Source organism: Procambarus clarkii, chromosome 56 (genome assembly GCF_040958095.1).
Source record: "Procambarus clarkii isolate CNS0578487 chromosome 56, FALCON_Pclarkii_2.0, whole genome shotgun sequence".
Classification (NCBI taxonomy): Eukaryota; Metazoa; Arthropoda; class Malacostraca; order Decapoda; family Cambaridae; genus Procambarus; species Procambarus clarkii.
The window spans coordinates 12,012,015-12,034,181 of NC_091205.1; positions in this window are offsets into that span (position 1 = coordinate 12,012,015).

Consider the following 22,167-nt stretch of genomic DNA (forward strand, 5'->3'; position numbering starts at 1 on the left):
TATATATATATATATATATATATATATATATATATATATATATATATATATAATGAAAACATGACAATAAACTGAAAATACTTAAAACGTGGAAAAATGACACAATACTGCCTAAGTCGTTGAAATTTGGTATATATTACAAGATATATAATTATATCTCGCATATCGAGAGAAAACATGCAGTAGTATCGAGATATTTGTAAATTCATATGTTTTTATCTATAATCACAGTACTTGAAAAACGTGAAAAGTCACTAAATTACGAAATTCCAGGATTTTTATTTCAAATCATAAAGCAAGGTTTCGTGTTATTCTTATCATTAAAGAGGCACATGAAAATGTTGTTTCCAATACAAATAATAACATCAATATGTTTATATTAAAATTAACTAAAATGGATCTGATTTTCCCGTTATATTACCCAAAGAAGTTATTACCAAATTTCCTTATATTACACGTAAAACCACTCTAATCCGGCTGAAACGTCAAAATATGCTATGCAAACAGAATTTCTCTCCTAATCAATATCTTACTCACGATAATAACGAGGTACAACTGGTTGATTGAAAATAAAGTATTTAAGGTTAATTTGCAATTAATTATGTGCTTGCGTCATATTTATCGTAAATATAATGAATTAATGAAAATAAAACGAAAATGCATAAAAACGTGGAAAAATGGCAAAATGTTGCCTAAATCGTTGATATTTGGTATACATCACATAAGGAAAAAAAGATGAAATAGTCAAAATATTGATAAATTCGATGATTGCCAAAAAACGCAATATTATGCGAAATTATGATATTTGAAGACGAAATCGCATATCGAGAGAAAACGTGCAGTAGAATCGAAATATTAGTAAATTCGAATAGTTTTACCTAAAATCACTCTGCATGAAAAAGGTGAAAAAAGTCACTGAATTAATAAATTCGAGGATTTTTACTTCAAATCATAAAGCGAGGTTTTATTTTAATCATTAAAAAGGCATATGAAAATGTTATTTCCAATACAAATGATAAAAAATCAACGTGTTTTCATTAGAATTAACTAAAATGTTTTTGATTTTCCCCTTTATATTATCGAAAGAAGAAGTGCACTTAAAACCGCTCTAATCCGTCTGAAACGTCGATATATACTACAAAAACAGAATTTCTCTCCTATTCAATATCTTACTCACTATATTAACGAGAAACAAATGGTTGATTGAAAACTAAGAATTTAAGGTTCATTTGCAATTAATTATGTGTTTGCATCATATATATCGTATATATAATGAATTAATACCAATGAACCGAAAATGCTTAAAACGTGGAAAAATTGCAAAATATTGCCTAAGTAGTTGCTATTTGATATATATTACATAAGGAAAAATGGATGAAAAAGTCAAAATAATGCTAAATACTATGATTTTTAGTTCAAAACAAAATGCATGAAAACTTTCTTGAAAGTTTCTTGAAAGTATCTTGAAAGCGAAATTCTGAGATTTGAAGGCGAAATCAAATATTGAGAGAAAACATACAGTAGTGTCGAAATATTAGTAAATTCTCATATTTTTACCTAAAATCACACTACATGGAAAACGTTAAAAAAGTCACTAAATTTCCAAATTCGAGGATTTATACTTCAAATAATAAAAGCGAGGTTTCGTGTTATTTTGATCATTAAAAATGCATATAAAGATGTTGTTTCCAATACAAATGATAAAAATTCAATGTGTTTTCATTAGAATTAATTTAAATGTTTCTGATTTTACTGTTATATTACTGAAGAAAGAAGTACACGTAAAACCGCTCTAATCCGGCTGAAACGTTGATATATGCAATACAAAAAGAATTTCTCAATATCTAGATAATCAATATCTAACTCACAGTAACCGAGGTACAAACAGATGATTGAAAATTAAGTATTTAAGGTAAATTTGCAAACAATTATGTGTTTGCATCATATTTATCGTATGTATAATGAATTAATGACAATAATCCGGAAATGCTTATAAACGTGGAAAAAATGGCAAAATATTGCCTAATCGTTGATATTTGGTATACATCACATAAGGAAACAAAGGATGAAAAACATCAAAATATTGTCTATACAAAATACTATTAATCTATTATATTGCATAATATCGAAATATTAGTAAATTCGAATATTTTTAATTAAAATCACTCTACATGAAAAACGTGAAAAAACTCACTAAATTACCAAATTCGAGGATTTTTACTTCAAATCATAAAGCGAGATTTCGTGTTATTTTGATCATTAAAAAGGTATATGAAAATGTTGTTTCCAATACAAATGTTAAAAATTCAATGTGTTTTCATTAGAGTTAACTAAAATGTTTCTGATTTTCCTGTTATATTACTGAAAAAAGAAGTACACGTAAAACCGCTCTAATCCGGCTGAAACGTCGAAATATGCAATAGAAAAAGAATTTCTCTCCCAATCAATATCTAACTCACTATAATAACGAGGTACAAATTGTTTTTTAAAAATTAAGTATTTAAGGTAAATTTGCAATCAATTATGTGTTTGCATCATATATATTGTATATATATATATATATGTCGTACCTAGTAGCCAGAACGCACTTCTCAGCCTACTATGCAAGGCCCGATTTGCCTAATAAGCCAAGTTTTCCTGAATTAATCTATTTTCTCTATTTTTTTTCTTATGAAATGATAAAGCTATCCATTTCATTGTGTATGAGGTAATTTTTTTTTTATTGGAGTTAAAATTAACGTAGATATATAACCGAACCTAACCAACCCTACCTTACCTAACCTAACCTATCTTTATAGGTTAGGTTAGGTTAGGTAGCCGAAAAAGTTAGGTTAGGTTAGGTTAGGTAGGTTAGGTAGTCGAAAAACAATTAATTCATGAAAACTTGGCTTATTAGGCAAATTGGGCCTTGCATAGTAGGCTGAGAAGTGCGTTCTGGCTACTAGGTACGACATATATATATATATATATATATATATATATATATATATATATATATATATATATACATATATATATATATATATATATATATATATATATATATATATATATGTATATATATATATTTATATATATATATATATTTATATATATATATATATATATATATATATATATATATATATATATATATATATATATATATATATATACAATCTTTGGACAACACCCACCAGTGGGACTCGAACCCAGAAAGCACAACTACCTTCCAGTAGCTGGCATAACTAGTATGCTTTAACCCACTACGCCATCAGACCTTACAAAAGAAGTAGATAGTTCGAGATATATATATCTCAAACATCTCTACCTCCCGAAGGCACTAGATGAGTGAGGGGTCAGTCTGCAATTTTCGTCAAGCCACTGTCAATGTGAGAGAACTCGTGTCCAGCTTATAAGCCTATACTTGCATAAACCACAAGTGAAGATAAACAATCTTTGGACAACACCCACCAGTGGGACTCGAACCCAGAAAGCACAACTACCTTCCAGTAGCTGGCATAACTAGTATGCTTTAACCCACTACGCCATCAGACCTTACAAAAGAAGTAGATAGTTCGAGATATATATATCTCAAACATCTCTACCTCCCGAAGGCACTAGATGAGTGAGGGGTCAGTCTGCAATTTTCGTCAAGCCACTGTCAATGTGAGAGAACTCGTGTCCAGCTTATAAGCCTATACTTGCATAAACCACAAGTGAAGATAAACAATCTTTGGACAACACCCACCAGTGGGACTCGAACCCAGAAAGCACAACTACCTTCCAGTAGCTGGCATAACTAGTATGCTTTAACCCACTACGCCATCAGACCTTACAAAAGAAGTAGATAGTTCGAGATATATATATCTCAAACATCTCTACCTCCCGAAGGCACTAGATGAGTGAGGGGTCAGTCTGCAATTTTCGTCAAGCCACTGTCAATGTGAGAGAACTCGTGTCCAGCTTATAAGCCTATACTTGCATAAACCACAAGTGAAGATAAACAATCTTTGGACAACACCCACCAGTGGGACTCGAACCCAGAAAGCACAACTACCTTCCAGTAGCTGGCATAACTAGTATGCTTTAACCCACTACGCCATCAGACCTTACAAAAGAAGTAGATAGTTCGAGATATATATATCTCAAACATCTCTACCTCCCGAAGGCACTAGATGAGTGAGGGGTCAGTCTGCAATTTTCGTCAAGCCACTGTCAATGTGAGAGAACTCGTGTCCAGCTTATAAGCCTATACTTGCATAAACCACAAGTGAAGATAAACAATCTTTGGACAACACCCACCAGTGGGACTCGAACCCAGAAAGCACAACTACCTTCCAGTAGCTGGCATAACTAGTATGCTTTAACCCACTACGCCATCAGACCTTACAAAAGAAGTAGATAGTTCGAGATATATATATCTCAAACATCTCTACCTCCCGAAGGCACTAGATGAGTGAGGGGTCAGTCTGCAATTTTCGTCAAGCCACTGTCAATGTGAGAGAACTCGTGTCCAGCTTATAAGCCTATACTTGCATAAACCACAAGTGAAGATAAACAATCTTTGGACAACACCCACCAGTGGGACTCGAACCCAGAAAGCACAACTACCTTCCAGTAGCTGGCATAACTAGTATGCTTTAACCCACTACGCCATCAGACCTTACAAAAGAAGTAGATAGTTCGAGATATATATATCTCAAACATCTCTACCTCCCGAAGGCACTAAATGAGTGAGGGGTCAGTCTGCAATTTTCGTCAAGCCACTGTCAATGTGAGAGAACTCGTGTCCAGCTTATAAGCCTATACTTGCATAAACCACAAGTGAAGATAAACAATCTTTGGACAACACCCACCAGTGGGACTCGAACCCAGAAAGCACAACTACCTTCCAGTAGCTGGCATAACTAGTATGCTTTAACCCACTACGCCATCAGACCTTACAAAAGAAGTAGATAGTTCGAGATATATATATCTCAAACATCTCTACCTCCCGAAGGCACTAGATGAGTGAGGGGTCAGTCTGCAATTTTCGTCAAGCCACTGTCAATGTGAGAGAACTCGTGTCCAGCTTATAAGCCTATACTTGCATAAACCACAAGTGAAGATAAACAATCTTTGGACAACACCCACCAGTGGGACTCGAACCCAGAAAGCACAACTACCTTCCAGTAGCTGGCATAACTAGTATGCTTTAACCCACTACGCCATCAGACCTTACAAAAGAAGTAGATAGTTCGAGATATATATATCTCAAACATCTCTACCTCCCGAAGGCACTAGATGAGTGAGGGGTCAGTCTGCAATTTTCGTCAAGCCACTGTCAATGTGAGAGAACTCGTGTCCAGCTTATAAGCCTATACTTGCATAAACCACAAGTGAAGATAAACAATCTTTGGACAACACCCACCAGTGGGACTCGAACCCAGAAAGCACAACTACCTTCCAGTAGCTGGCATAACTAGTATGCTTTAACCCACTACGCCATCAGACCTTACAAAAGAAGTAGATAGTTCGAGATATATATATCTCAAACATCTCTACCTCCCGAAGGCACTAAATGAGTGAGGGGTCAGTCTGCAATTTTCGTCAAGCCACTGTCAATGTGAGAGAACTCGTGTCCAGCTTATAAGCCTATACTTGCATAAACCACAAGTGAAGATAAACAATCTTTGGACAACACCCACCAGTGGGACTCGAACCCAGAAAGCACAACTACCTTCCAGTAGCTGGCATAACTAGTATGCTTTAACCCACTACGCCATCAGACCTTACAAAAGAAGTAGATAGTTCGAGATATATATATCTCAAACATCTCTACCTCCCGAAGGCACTAGATGAGTGAGGGGTCAGTCTGCAATTTTCGTCAAGCCACTGTCAATGTGAGAGAACTCGTGTCCAGCTTATAAGCCTATACTTGCATAAACCACAAGTGAAGATAAACAATCTTTGGACAACACCCACCAGTGGGACTCGAACCCAGAAAGCACAACTACCTTCCAGTAGCTGGCATAACTAGTATGCTTTAACCCACTACGCCATCAGACCTTACAAAAGAAGTAGATAGTTCGAGATATATATATCTCAAACATCTCTACCTCCCGAAGGCACTAGATGAGTGAGGGGTCAGTCTGCAATTTTCGTCAAGCCACTGTCAATGTGAGAGAACTCGTGTCCAGCTTATAAGCCTATACTTGCATAAACCACAAGTGAAGATAAACAATCTTTGGACAACACCCACCAGTGGGACTCGAACCCAGAAAGCACAACTACCTTCCAGTAGCTGGCATAACTAGTATGCTTTAACCCACTACGCCATCAGACCTTACAAAAGAAGTAGATAGTTCGAGATATATATATCTCAAACATCTCTACCTCCCGAAGGCACTAGATGAGTGAGGGGTCAGTCTGCAATTTTCGTCAAGCCACTGTCAATGTGAGAGAACTCGTGTCCAGCTTATAAGCCTATACTTGCATAAACCACAAGTGAAGATAAACAATCTTTGGACAACACCCACCAGTGGGACTCGAACCCAGAAAGCACAACTACCTTCCAGTAGCTGGCATAACTAGTATGCTTTAACCCACTACGCCATCAGACCTTACAAAAGAAGTAGATAGTTCGAGATATATATATCTCAAACATCTCTACCTCCCGAAGGCACTAGATGAGTGAGGGGTCAGTCTGCAATTTTCGTCAAGCCACTGTCAATGTGAGAGAACTCGTGTCCAGCTTATAAGCCTATACTTGCATAAACCACAAGTGAAGATAAACAATCTTTGGACAACACCCACCAGTGGGACTCGAACCCAGAAAGCACAACTACCTTCCAGTAGCTGGCATAACTAGTATGCTTTAACCCACTACGCCATCAGACCTTACAAAAGAAGTAGATAGTTCGAGATATATATATCTCAAACATCTCTACCTCCCGAAGGCACTAGATGAGTGAGGGGTCAGTCTGCAATTTTCGTCAAGCCACTGTCAATGTGAGAGAACTCGTGTCCAGCTTATAAGCCTATACTTGCATAAACCACAAGTGAAGATAAACAATCTTTGGACAACACCCACCAGTGGGACTCGAACCCAGAAAGCACAACTACCTTCCAGTAGCTGGCATAACTAGTATGCTTTAACCCACTACGCCATCAGACCTTACAAAAGAAGTAGATAGTTCGAGATATATATATCTCAAACATCTCTACCTCCCGAAGGCACTAGATGAGTGAGGGGTCAGTCTGCAATTTTCGTCAAGCCACTGTCAATGTGAGAGAACTCGTGTCCAGCTTATAAGCCTATACTTGCATAAACCACAAGTGAAGATAAACAATCTTTGGACAACACCCACCAGTGGGACTCGAACCCAGAAAGCACAACTACCTTCCAGTAGCTGGCATAACTAGTATGCTTTAACCCACTACGCCATCAGACCTTACAAAAGAAGTAGATAGTTCGAGATATATATATCTCAAACATCTCTACCTCCCGAAGGCACTAGATGAGTGAGGGGTCAGTCTGCAATTTTCGTCAAGCCACTGTCAATGTGAGAGAACTCGTGTCCAGCTTATAAGCCTATACTTGCATAAACCACAAGTGAAGATAAACAATCTTTGGACAACACCCACCAGTGGGACTCGAACCCAGAAAGCACAACTACCTTCCAGTAGCTGGCATAACTAGTATGCTTTAACCCACTACGCCATCAGACCTTACAAAAGAAGTAGATAGTTCGAGATATATATATCTCAAACATCTCTACCTCCCGAAGGCACTAGATGAGTGAGGGGTCAGTCTGCAATTTTCGTCAAGCCACTGTCAATGTGAGAGAACTCGTGTCCAGCTTATAAGCCTATACTTGCATAAACCACAAGTGAAGATAAACAATCTTTGGACAACACCCACCAGTGGGACTCGAACCCAGAAAGCACAACTACCTTCCAGTAGCTGGCATAACTAGTATGCTTTAACCCACTACGCCATCAGACCTTACAAAAGAAGTAGATAGTTCGAGATATATATATCTCAAACATCTCTACCTCCCGAAGGCACTAGATGAGTGAGGGGTCAGTCTCCAATTTTCGTCAAGCCACTGTCAATGTGAGAGAACTCGTGTCCAGCTTATAAGCCTATACTTGCATAAACCACAAGTGAAGATAAACAATCTTTGGACAACACCCACCAGTGGGACTCGAACCCAGAAAGCACAACTACCTTCCAGTAGCTGGCATAACTAGTATGCTTTAACCCACTACGCCATCAGACCTTACAAAAGAAGTAGATAGTTCGAGATATATATATCTCAAACATCTCTACCTCCCGAAGGCACTAGATGAGTGAGGGGTCAGTCTGCAATTTTCGTCAAGCCACTGTCAATGTGAGAGAACTCGTGTCCAGCTTATAAGCCTATACTTGCATAAACCACAAGTGAAGATAAACAATCTTTGGACAACACCCACCAGTGGGACTCGAACCCAGAAAGCACAACTACCTTCCAGTAGCTGGCATAACTAGTATGCTTTAACCCACTACGCCATCAGACCTTACAAAAGAAGTAGATAGTTCGAGATATATATATCTCAAACATCTCTACCTCCCGAAGGCACTAGATGAGTGAGGGGTCAGTCTGCAATTTTCGTCAAGCCACTGTCAATGTGAGAGAACTCGTGTCCAGCTTATAAGCCTATACTTGCATAAACCACAAGTGAAGATAAACAATCTTTGGACAACACCCACCAGTGGGACTCGAACCCAGAAAGCACAACTACCTTCCAGTAGCTGGCATAACTAGTATGCTTTAACCCACTACGCCATCAGACCTTACAAAAGAAGTAGATAGTTCGAGATATATATATCTCAAACATCTCTACCTCCCGAAGGCACTAGATGAGTGAGGGGTCAGTCTGCAATTTTCGTCAAGCCACTGTCAATGTGAGAGAACTCGTGTCCAGCTTATAAGCCTATACTTGCATAAACCACAAGTGAAGATAAACAATCTTTGGACAACACCCACCAGTGGGACTCGAACCCAGAAAGCACAACTACCTTCCAGTAGCTGGCATAACTAGTATGCTTTAACCCACTACGCCATCAGACCTTACAAAAGAAGTAGATAGTTCGAGATATATATATCTCAAACATCTCTACCTCCCGAAGGCACTAGATGAGTGAGGGGTCAGTCTGCAATTTTCGTCAAGCCACTGTCAATGTGAGAGAACTCGTGTCCAGCTTATAAGCCTATACTTGCATAAACCACAAGTGAAGATAAACAATCTTTGGACAACACCCACCAGTGGGACTCGAACCCAGAAAGCACAACTACCTTCCAGTAGCTGGCATAACTAGTATGCTTTAACCCACTACGCCATCAGACCTTACAAAAGAAGTAGATAGTTCGAGATATATATATCTCAAACATCTCTACCTCCCGAAGGCACTAGATGAGTGAGGGGTCAGTCTGCAATTTTCGTCAAGCCACTGTCAATGTGAGAGAACTCGTGTCCAGCTTATAAGCCTATACTTGCATAAACCACAAGTGAAGATAAACAATCTTTGGACAACACCCACCAGTGGGACTCGAACCCAGAAAGCACAACTACCTTCCAGTAGCTGGCATAACTAGTATGCTTTAACCCACTACGCGTTTATCTTCACTTGTGGTTTATGCAAGTATAGGCTTATAAGCTGGACACGAGTTCTCTCACATTGACAGTGGCTTGACGAAAATTGCAGACTGACCCCTCACTCATCTAGTGCCTTCGGGAGGTAGAGATGTTTGAGATATATATATCTCGAACTATCTACTTCTTTTGTAAGGTCTGATGGCGTAGTGGGTTAAAGCATACTAGTTATGCCAGCTACTGGAAGGTAGTTGTGCTTTCTGGGTTCGAGTCCCACTGGTGGGTGTTGTCCAAAGATTGTTTATCTTCACTTGTGGTTTATGCAAGTATAGGCTTATAAGCTGGACACGAGTTCTCTCACATTGACAGTGGCTTGACGAAAATTGCAGACTGACCCCTCACTCATCTAGTGCCTTCGGGAGGTAGAGATGTTTGAGATATATATATCTCGAACTATCTACTTCTTTTGTAAGGTCTGATGGCGTAGTGGGTTAAAGCATACTAGTTATGCCAGCTACTGGAAGGTAGTTGTGCTTTCTGGGTTCGAGTCCCACTGGTGGGTGTTGTCCAAAGATTGTTTATCTTCACTTGTGGTTTATGCAAGTATAGGCTTATAAGCTGGACACGAGTTCTCTCACATTGACAGTGGCTTGACGAAAATTGCAGACTGACCCCTCACTCATCTAGTGCCTTCGGGAGGTAGAGATGTTTGAGATATATATATCTCGAACTATCTACTTCTTTTGTAAGGTCTGATGGCGTAGTGGGTTAAAGCATACTAGTTATGCCAGCTACTGGAAGGTAGTTGTGCTTTCTGGGTTCGAGTCCCACTGGTGGGTGTTGTCCAAAGATTGTTTATCTTCACTTGTGGTTTATGCAAGTATAGGCTTATAAGCTGGACACGAGTTCTCTCACATTGACAGTGGCTTGACGAAAATTGCAGACTGACCCCTCACTCATCTAGTGCCTTCGGGAGGTAGAGATGTTTGAGATATATATATCTCGAACTATCTACTTCTTTTGTAAGGTCTGATGGCGTAGTGGGTTAAAGCATACTAGTTATGCCAGCTACTGGAAGGTAGTTGTGCTTTCTGGGTTCGAGTCCCACTGGTGGGTGTTGTCCAAAGATTGTTTATCTTCACTTGTGGTTTATGCAAGTATAGGCTTATAAGCTGGACACGAGTTCTCTCACATTGACAGTGGCTTGACGAAAATTGCAGACTGACCCCTCACTCATCTAGTGCCTTCGGGAGGTAGAGATGTTTGAGATATATATATCTCGAACTATCTACTTCTTTTGTAAGGTCTGATGGCGTAGTGGGTTAAAGCATACTAGTTATGCCAGCTACTGGAAGGTAGTTGTGCTTTCTGGGTTCGAGTCCCACTGGTGGGTGTTGTCCAAAGATTGTTTATCTTCACTTGTGGTTTATGCAAGTATAGGCTTATAAGCTGGACACGAGTTCTCTCACATTGACAGTGGCTTGACGAAAATTGCAGACTGACCCCTCACTCATCTAGTGCCTTCGGGAGGTAGAGATGTTTGAGATATATATATCTCGAACTATCTACTTCTTTTGTAAGGTCTGATGGCGTAGTGGGTTAAAGCATACTAGTTATGCCAGCTACTGGAAGGTAGTTGTGCTTTCTGGGTTCGAGTCCCACTGGTGGGTGTTGTCCAAAGATTGTTTATCTTCACTTGTGGTTTATGCAAGTATAGGCTTATAAGCTGGACACGAGTTCTCTCACATTGACAGTGGCTTGACGAAAATTGCAGACTGACCCCTCACTCATCTAGTGCCTTCGGGAGGTAGAGATGTTTGAGATATATATATCTCGAACTATCTACTTCTTTTGTAAGGTCTGATGGCGTAGTGGGTTAAAGCATACTAGTTATGCCAGCTACTGGAAGGTAGTTGTGCTTTCTGGGTTCGAGTCCCACTGGTGGGTGTTGTCCAAAGATTGTTTATCTTCACTTGTGGTTTATGCAAGTATAGGCTTATAAGCTGGACACGAGTTCTCTCACATTGACAGTGGCTTGACGAAAATTGCAGACTGACCCCTCACTCATCTAGTGCCTTCGGGAGGTAGAGATGTTTGAGATATATATATCTCGAACTATCTACTTCTTTTGTAAGGTCTGATGGCGTAGTGGGTTAAAGCATACTAGTTATGCCAGCTACTGGAAGGTAGTTGTGCTTTCTGGGTTCGAGTCCCACTGGTGGGTGTTGTCCAAAGATTGTTTATCTTCACTTGTGGTTTATGCAAGTATAGGCTTATAAGCTGGACACGAGTTCTCTCACATTGACAGTGGCTTGACGAAAATTGCAGACTGACCCCTCACTCATCTAGTGCCTTCGGGAGGTAGAGATGTTTGAGATATATATATCTCGAACTATCTACTTCTTTTGTAAGGTCTGATGGCGTAGTGGGTTAAAGCATACTAGTTATGCCAGCTACTGGAAGGTAGTTGTGCTTTCTGGGTTCGAGTCCCACTGGTGGGTGTTGTCCAAAGATTGTTTATCTTCACTTGTGGTTTATGCAAGTATAGGCTTATATATATATATATATATTTATATATATATATATATATATATATATATATGCAGAATAACCACATATGAAAAATAGAAAATGCTTAACGCGTTTTCGGCTAATTCGCCTTCATCAGAGCAAAGTAGAATGAGGATAAGATTGCTGATCAGACCTTTATATCCGCCTGGGCAGATCACCTGACCACCAAAAATAAGTGGAGGAAAGGAATTATAAGAAAGAAGGTAATTGCAGAAGGCCTATTGGCCCATACAAGGCAGCTCCTATTAATATCTCCAAGTGCCATACGTGTTTAAATGATTGCTATATTGTTTTGACGTGCTATATTGAGGCTTAAATAGGGATCCAACTTGTACATACCGGGGCTCACATTAAGGCTGTTGTTACAATGTTTGATCAGGGCAGACTCGATCACGTTTCGTTCAACAAAATCCTTACTTTTAACAATACATTTTGCCCCTGTGAAGTCGATAGAATGATTACATAAACTGGAATGTAAATACAATGCACTGGATTGCTGGGCTGTACGAATAGCGTATGAATGCTGTTTTAAACGCGAGGAAAGAGTTTTACCTGTCTGGCCGATGTAAACACATGCACACTCATTACAAGGGATGGAATACACACAACCTGCTACAGACGAGGGCGAGTTCTTAATTAACATGGACTTAACTGTATTATCATTATTGAACACTAAATTAATATTAAGGTTCTTCAGGGCTGGGGCAAGATTTACTAGACCCTCAGAATATGGTAATACCAACGAATTTTTCAGTTCTGGTTTCGACTTAGTAGTCTGTTTGTAGAAAGTCCTTTTTGCTTGACCAAACGCAAGATCCAAGATCGATTTTGGGTATTTTAACTTCTTCCCAATTTCAAATATATTTGCTATTTCTTCATCGAAAAATTCCGGACTACAAACTCTCAGTGCTCTGAGAAACATACCAGAAAAAACTGCCCGCTTGACCTGAACATGATGATTTGAATAGAAATGTACATACGAGCACACATTGGTAGGTTTCCTATACACATTGAATTTGAAACTTCTACCAATTCTATGAATCATGATGTCTAAAAAAGGCAGAACACCATTCACTTCGTTCTCAATTGTGAATTTAATTGACGGAACCAGCGAATTGATTTGATTGAGAAAATCAGTTTCGTCATGATTAACCGGCCACAGGCACAAAATATCGTCAACGTACCTGTACCAAAGCAAATTTGAGGGTAAAATCCTGGGAAGGATATTTGTTTCGAAACATTCCATGTACAGATTGCTCAAAACAGGGGAGAGGGGATTACCCATCGCCATGCCAAATGTTTGTTTATAAAATGAATCATTAAAGCTGAAATAATTATCTTTAATGCACAATTTTATAAGTTCAATAATGGTGTTAGCAGGCAAAGTTAAATTATACCTTGGGAGTAGATCCCGTAAGAATGACAACAGATCATCAACAGGAACCCTAGTGAACAGAGCCGTCACATCAAAACTCACAAGTTTAAAATCATAATTTAATTTCAAACTAGACAACTTGTTAACCAAGTCCAAGTTGTTTGTTATGTGTGAGTTGGATATGGAACCTACTACTGGAGACAAGACTTGGACAAGCCATTTGGAAAGTCTATATGCCACAGATCCAACAGAACTAATAATAGGTCTTGCAGGATTATTCGGTTTGTGTGTTTTAATAAGCCCATATAGGTATGGGAGAGAAGGGGAACGACTTAAAAACTTAGGAATCAACTCCTTATCTTTCTTGAGCACGGTTTTAAGAGTTTTGTTGAAATGAGCAATAACTCTTTCAATAGGGTCACTATTAACAGGTAAGTAAGTGTCTCTGTCCTCCAATAACTGGTTCATTTTTTGGACATAGTCTTCTTTGTCCATGATGACAACAGCATTGGATTTATCAGCTTTAGTGATATGTAGAGAGTTATCTTTTTTGAGTTTCTCCATATCAAATAGAGATGTGAATTATGCAAATATTGCCAAAAGTTTTTGCAATTTGGAGAAATCTAGTGAGATTTCATCTGATGACATTAATATTTGCAAGGGAATGGTGTACGGTTCTTTACTTAAGGGTACTGTGCCTAATTGTCCAGAGAGGTTTATGCGAGCGTTCAAAACCCTCAAAAAAGATAACTCTCTACATATCACTAAAGCTGATAAATCCAATGCTGTTGTCATCATGGACAAAGAAGACTATGTCCAAAAAATGAACCAGTTATTGGAGGACAGAGACACTTACTTACCTGTTAATAGTGACCCTATTGAAAGAGTTATTGCTCATTTCAACAAAACTCTTAAAACCGTGCTCAAGAAAGATAAGGAGTTGATTCCTAAGTTTTTAAGTCGTTCCCCTTCTCTCCCATACCTATATGGGCTTATTAAAACACACAAACCGAATAATCCTGCAAGACCTATTATTAGTTCTGTTGGATCTGTGGCATATAGACTTTCCAAATGGCTTGTCCAAGTCTTGTCTCCAGTAGTAGGTTCCATATCCAACTCACACATAACAAACAACTTGGACTTGGTTAACAAGTTGTCTAGTTTGAAATTAAATTATGATTTTAAACTTGTGAGTTTTGATGTGACGGCTCTGTTCACTAGGGTTCCTGTTGATGATCTGTTGTCATTCTTACGGGATCTACTCCCAAGGTATAATTTAACTTTGCCTGCTAACACCATTATTGAACTTATAAAATTGTGCATTAAAGATAATTATTTCAGCTTTAATGATTCATTTTATAAACAAACATTTGGCATGGCGATGGGTAATCCCCTCTCCCCTGTTTTGAGCAATCTGTACATGGAATGTTTCGAAACAAATATCCTTCCCAGGATTTTACCCTCAAATTTGCTTTGGTACAGGTACGTTGACGATATTTTGTGCCTGTGGCCGGTTAATCATGACGAAACTGATTTTCTCAATCAAATCAATTCGCTGGTTCCGTCAATTAAATTCACAATTGAGAACGAAGTGAATGGTGTTCTGCCTTTTTTAGACATCATGATTCATAGAATTGGTAGAAGTTTCAAATTCAATGTGTATAGGAAACCTACCAATGTGTGCTCGTATGTACATTTCTATTCAAATCATCATGTTCAGGTCAAGCGGGCAGTTTTTTCTGGTATGTTTCTCAGAGCACTGAGAGTTTGTAGTCCGGAATTTTTCGATGAAGAAATAGCAAATATATTTGAAATTGGGAAGAAGTTAAAATACCCAAAATCGATCTTGGATCTTGCGTTTGGTCAAGCAAAAAGGACTTTCTACAAACAGACTACTAAGTCGAAACCAGAACTGAAAAATTCGTTGGTATTACCATATTCTGAGGGTCTAGTAAATCTTGCCCCAGCCCTGAAGAACCTTAATATTAATTTAGTGTTCAATAATGATAATACAGTTAAGTCCATGTTAATTAAGAACTCGCCCTCGTCTGTAGCAGGTTGTGTGTATTCCATCCCTTGTAATGAGTGTGCATGTGTTTACATCGGCCAGACAGGTAAAACTCTTTCCTCGCGTTTAAAACAGCATTCATACGCTATTCGTACAGCCCAGCAATCCAGTGCATTGTATTTACATTCCAGTTTATGTAATCATTCTATCGACTTCACAGGGGCAAAATGTATTGTTAAAAGTAAGGATTTTGTTGAACGAAACGTGATCGAGTCTGCCCTGATCAAACATTGTAACAACAGCCTTAATGTGAGCCCCGGTATGTACAAGTTGGATCCCTATTTAAGCCTCAATATAGCACGTCAAAACAATATAGCAATCATTTAAACACGTATGGCACTTGGAGATATTAATAGGAGCTGCCTTGTATGGGCCAATAGGCCTTCTGCAATTACCTTCTTTCTTATAATTCCTTTCCTCCACTTATTTTTGGTGGTCAGGTGATCTGCCCAGGCGGATATAAAGGTCTGATCAGCAATCTTATCCTCATTCTACTTTGCTCTGATGAAGGCGAATTAGCCGAAAACGCGTTAAGCATTTTCTATTTTTCATATGTGGTTATTCTGCATACTTGGATCAGTGTTTTTGTGATCATTGTTGCATATATATATATATATATATATATATATATATATATATATATATATATATATATATATATATATATATATCTATATATATATATATAAATATATATAGATATATATATATATATATATATATATATATATATATATATATATATATATATATATATATATATATATATATATATATATGTCGTACCTAGTAGCCAGAACTCACTTCTCAGCCTACTATGCAAGGCCAAATTTGCCTAGTAAGCCAAGTTTTCATGAATTAATTGTTTTTCGACTACCTAACCTACCTAACCTAACCTAACCTAACTTTTTCGGCTACCTAACCAAACCTAACCTATAAAGATAGGTTAGGTTAGGTTAGGTAGGGTTGGTTAGGTTCGGTCATATATCTACGTTAATTTTAACTCCAATAAAAAAAAATTGACCTCATACATAATGAAATGGGTAGCTTTATCATTTCATAAGAAAAAAATTAGAAAAAATATATTAATTCAGGAAAACTTGGCTTATTAGGCAAATCGGGCCTTGAATAGTAGGCCAAAAAGTGAGTTCTGGCTACTAGGTACGACATATATATATATATATATATATATATATGTCGTACCTAGTAGCCAGAACGCACTTCTCAGCCTACTATACAAGGCCTGATTTGCCTAATAAGCCAAGTTTTCATGAATTAATTGTTTTTCGACTACCTAACCTACCTAACCTAACCTAACCTAAGTTTTTCGGCTACCTAACCTAACCTAACCTATAAAGATAGGTTAGGTTAGGTTAGGTAGGGTTGGTTAGGTTCGGTCATATATCTACGTTAATTTTAACTCCAATAAAAAAAAATTGACCTCATACATAATGAAATGGGTAGCTTTATCATTTCATAAGAAAAAAATTAGAGAAAATATATTAATTCATGGAAACTTGGCTTATTAGGCAAATCGGGCCATGTATAGAAGGCTGAGAAGTGCGTTTTGGCTACTAGGTACGACATATATATATATATATATATATATATATATATATATATATATATATATATATATATATATATATATATATATATATATATATGTCGTACCTAGTAGCTAGAACTCACTTCTCAGCCTACTATGCGAGGCCCGATTTGCCTAATAAGCCAAGTTTTACTGAATTAATATATTTTCTCTAATTTTTTTCTTATGAAATGATAAAGCTACCCATTTCATTATGTATGAGGTCAATTTTTTTTTATTGGAGTTAAAATTAACGTAGATATATGACCGAACCTAACCAACCCTACCTAACCTAACCTAACCTATCTTTATAGGTTAGGTTAGGTTAGGTAGCCGAAAACGTTAGGTTAGGTTAGGTTAGGTAGGTTAGGTTGTCGAAAAAACATTAATTCATGAAAACTAGGCTTATTAGGCAAATCAGGCCTTGCATAGTAGGCTCAGAAGTGAGTTCTGGCTACTAGGTACGACATATATATATATATATATATATATATATATATATATATATATATATATGTCGTACCTAATAGCCAGAACTCACTTCTCAGCCTACTATTCAAGGCCCGATTTGCCTAATAAGCCAAGTTTTCCTGAATTAATATATTTACTATAATTTTTTTCTTATGAAATGATAAAGCAACCCTTTTCTCTATGTATGAGGTCAATTTTTTTTTATTGGAGTTAAAATTAACGTAGATATATGACCGAACCTAACCAACCCTACCTAACCTAACCTATATTTATAGGTAAGGTTAGGTTAGGTAGCCAAAAAAAGCTAGGTTAGGTTAGGTTAGGTAGGTTAGGTAGACGAAAAAACATTAATTCATGAAAACTTGGCTTATTAGGCAAATCGGGCCTTGAATAGTAGGCTGAGAAGTGCGTTCTGGCTATTAGGTACGACATATATATATATATATATATAAATATATATATATATATATATATATATATATATATATATATATATATATATATATATATATATATATATATATATATATATAAATGTCGTACCTAGTAGCCAGAACTCACTTTTCAGCCTACTATTCAAGGCCCGATTTGCCTAATAAGCCAAGTTTTCCTGAATTAATATATTTACTATAATTTTTTTCTTATGAAATGATAAAGCAACCCTTTTCTCTATGTATGAGGTCATTTTTTTTTTATTGGAGTTAAAATTAACGTAGATATATGACCGAACCTAACCAACCCTACCTAACCTAACCTAACCTATATTTATAGGTAAGGTTAGGTTAGGTAGCCAAAAAAAGCTAGGTTAGGTTAGGTTAGGTAGGTTAGGTAGACGAAAAAACATTAATTCATGAAAACTTGGCTTATTAGGCAAATCGGGCCTTGAATAGTAGGCAGAGAAGTGCGTTCTGGCTATTAGGTACGACATAAATATATATATATATATATATATATTTATATATATATATATATATATATATATATATATATATATATATATATATATATATATATATATATATATATATATATATATATATATATATATAATGAAATAATGAAAATAAACCGAAAATGCTTAAAAACGTGGAAAAATGGCAAAATATTGCCTAAATCGTTGATATTTGGTATACATCACATAAGGAAAAAAAAGATGAAATATTCAAAATATTGCTAAATTCGATAATTTTAGTGCAAAACAAAATGCATGAAAACTTGCCAAACTTGATTTTCCCTATTGTACTACCGAAAGAAGAAGTACACTTAAAACTGCTCTAATCCGGCTAAAACGTCGATATATGCTATTAAAACAGAATTTCTCACCTAATCAATATATTACTCACTTTTATTAACGAGGAACAAATGGTTTATTGAAAACAAAGTATTTAAAGTTAATTTGCAATCAATTATGTGTTTGCAATATATTTATCGTATATATAATGAATCAAAAAAGCTTAAAACGTGGAAAAATGCAAAATATTGCCTAAGTCGTTGTCATTTGATATATATTACATAAGGAAAAATGGATGAAAAACGTCAAAATATTGCTAAATTCGTTGATTTTTAGTTCAAAACAAAATGCATGAAAACTTGCAAACAAAAACGCAATATTATGCAAAATTCTGTGATTTGAAGGCCAAATCACATATGGAGAGAAAACATGCAGGAGTATCGAAATACAAGTACATTCGAATATGTTTACCTAAAATCACACTACATGAAACACGTGAAAAAGGTCATTATATGTTCTGAGATTTGAAGGCGAAATCACACATCGAGAGAAAACATGCAGTAGTATCAAAATATTAGTAAATTGGAATATTTTTACCTAAAATCAATGTACATGAAAAACGTGAAAGAAGTCACTAAATTATCAAATTCGATGATGTTTACTTCAAATCATAAAGCGAGGTTTCGTGTTATTTGATAATTAAAAAGGCATATGAAAATGTTGTTTCCAAAACATATAATAAAAATCAATGTTTTTTCATTAGTTATAATTAAATTATTCCAGATTTTCCTGTTATATTACTGAAAGAGAAATATACGTAAAAGCACTCTAATCCGGCTGAAACGTCGAAATATGCAATAATAACAGAACTTCTCTCCTAATCAATATCTTACTCACTATTTTAACGAGTATTGTGGGTTGGGTGTTGTCGTTGATCCTTCTTTATGTACAAACCAACCCAAAACTCGGTAGAGTGCTTATACTTTACCAAGAGATCACCCTGGGCACTTCTGGGTCATGGAGACCGCATCCCCTAAACGTCACACGTTTAGGGGATGCGGCTCCAATACTTAGCCACGTTTTCACGTGCACACACCCACTCGAGCCGCTGTGACTCCCCACTCTCTCCTTATGCGATATGATCTCCTCAATCCCCTTTGTTTTTATTAGTATTCCAATCTACCCTGTCCATAGCTGTGGTTCTTGGTTCTTTCTCTCTCTCTCCTTCTTTCCTACTTCCTGGGAAACCTCACTAGGACAAGGGCAAACACCGGCAAATTTGAATATATTTACTGGACAAAGCACATGCACAACACATACACACATATAACAATAATAATGATGAATCTTACACTCTGTACTATTTAAGTCAGGTTACACTCCAATACCATCAGAACTTGATAAGCAGGTACTACTTGATATCTGCTTATCAAGTGGTATCCTATCTCCTGATTCACCACCTAATACTACCAACCTCCTCAAGTAGGTCAAGTCTTATAACACAATGTTGCACTATCAGCAAGAGAATATATATATCTATAAACATGTACAAGGAAAACCTGCGTATGAATGCAATAACATAAATATTAGTATAAATGTTCCTTGATATACGACAACTATCAATCGATCACCTATCAGTCCTAGAACACATATGTATGTCTCTGCAGGTAATTCAGCCTACGACTGTAAATCTATACTTCAGTATAAATACTCCTAGGCACAAAAATGGCAAACTATCACTCACCTTTCACTGCGTCTTGCACGCTAATGACAACCAAACACTCTACCAACTCCCTACAAGTAATCAACTAGAACTTCGCTTCCACCTCTGGAAGTTCACTACCCTGACATCTTCAGGTTCTTCTGGGTTTATCTACCAGGATCCTCCGCAGCTCCTCCAGGCTGCTACACCATGAAATCTTCCTTGAGCAACTATGGTGCTCCACCACTTCTACTAGGGTCCTCTACAGCTCTCTTGGCTGCTACACCATGAAGTTTTTCTTGATCAACAATAGTGCTTCACCACTGGTATCACAAAAACTCGTGAAACTTCATTCCATTACTCCTCTTCTCACAGCTTGAGGTTCTCTTCCTCACTGTATAGCTGCTCTCCCACAGACCTCAGTACTTTCCACTACCTTGGAGTCTCATCAACTACTCCCTCTTTGCTGGCTTCGAAGTTCTCAGCAACTTCTTCCAAAGACAAACCTGCAACCCATTGACACTCCAATAAAAACGTTCCCCCTTAAACACATAAACGAAATAATCCACACAATATGTTTGCACCTAACATATCTCTGATCTCTTCATACTGTGAGAGTGGACTTCCCCGTTTGGGCTGGTCCATGCTCCGCCCGGCCAGGCGGCCCTCGAGGCAGCTACCCCGCCAGGAGCTGGGCTCCCTCAGTCATCTGCCACCGCTCACAGGAGACGGACGTCGCTCCGTCCTCCAGGACGTTCCTCCATCTCCACTCTCTTATTTTAGGCCTTCTGCCTTACCAAAACATGCCTAACTTATCAATAAACATTTGCTACTTTCGCTGGGAATACGACCAACTACATGTAATCACTATAAACAGGCATAAAATCGTGCTTACCACAGATTGTCTAGTCGAGGGCGCTCTTCCTCTGACGAAGTCTGATCAGGGCGCTCCCACGGCCAACGATACGGCGCTCTGGGCGGCTTAACAAACTCTCCTTGCCGTCCAGGACTTGAGACCTCACGTTCCCAGCTCGATTCTACAGCTGGAACGTCTGCACACTTCCTTTCTCATGAAGGTATATCCAACAGGGGAACCTCTCCAACGGGAGCTCAAATGGAGCGCAGCTTCCCCTTACGATGTCTGATACTCCAGTGGGGTCAGGGCCCTCCAGAAGCGAGCCTCACGCCTCCAGCAATTTATCCACATCTCATAACCAGTCATTTATCTATTTTCTTATTCACTGCCCACATTCTTAAACTCTCTGTAAAATTTACCCAATTAAATTACATATGAATCTTCATGTCTGTATATCTCCAACCTCCAAGTCAGGTCAGGCTTGATAGAATAATTCTCAAACGGTACATTGAAAATAGAGTATTTAAGGATAATTTGCAATCAATTATGTGTGTGCAGCATATTTATCGTATATATAATGAATTAATGACAATAAACCGAAAATGCTTAAAAACGTGGAAAACGGCAAAATATTGATTAAATCCTTTATATTTGGTTTATATCTCATAAAGGACGAAAAGATGATAAACGTCAAAACATTGCTAA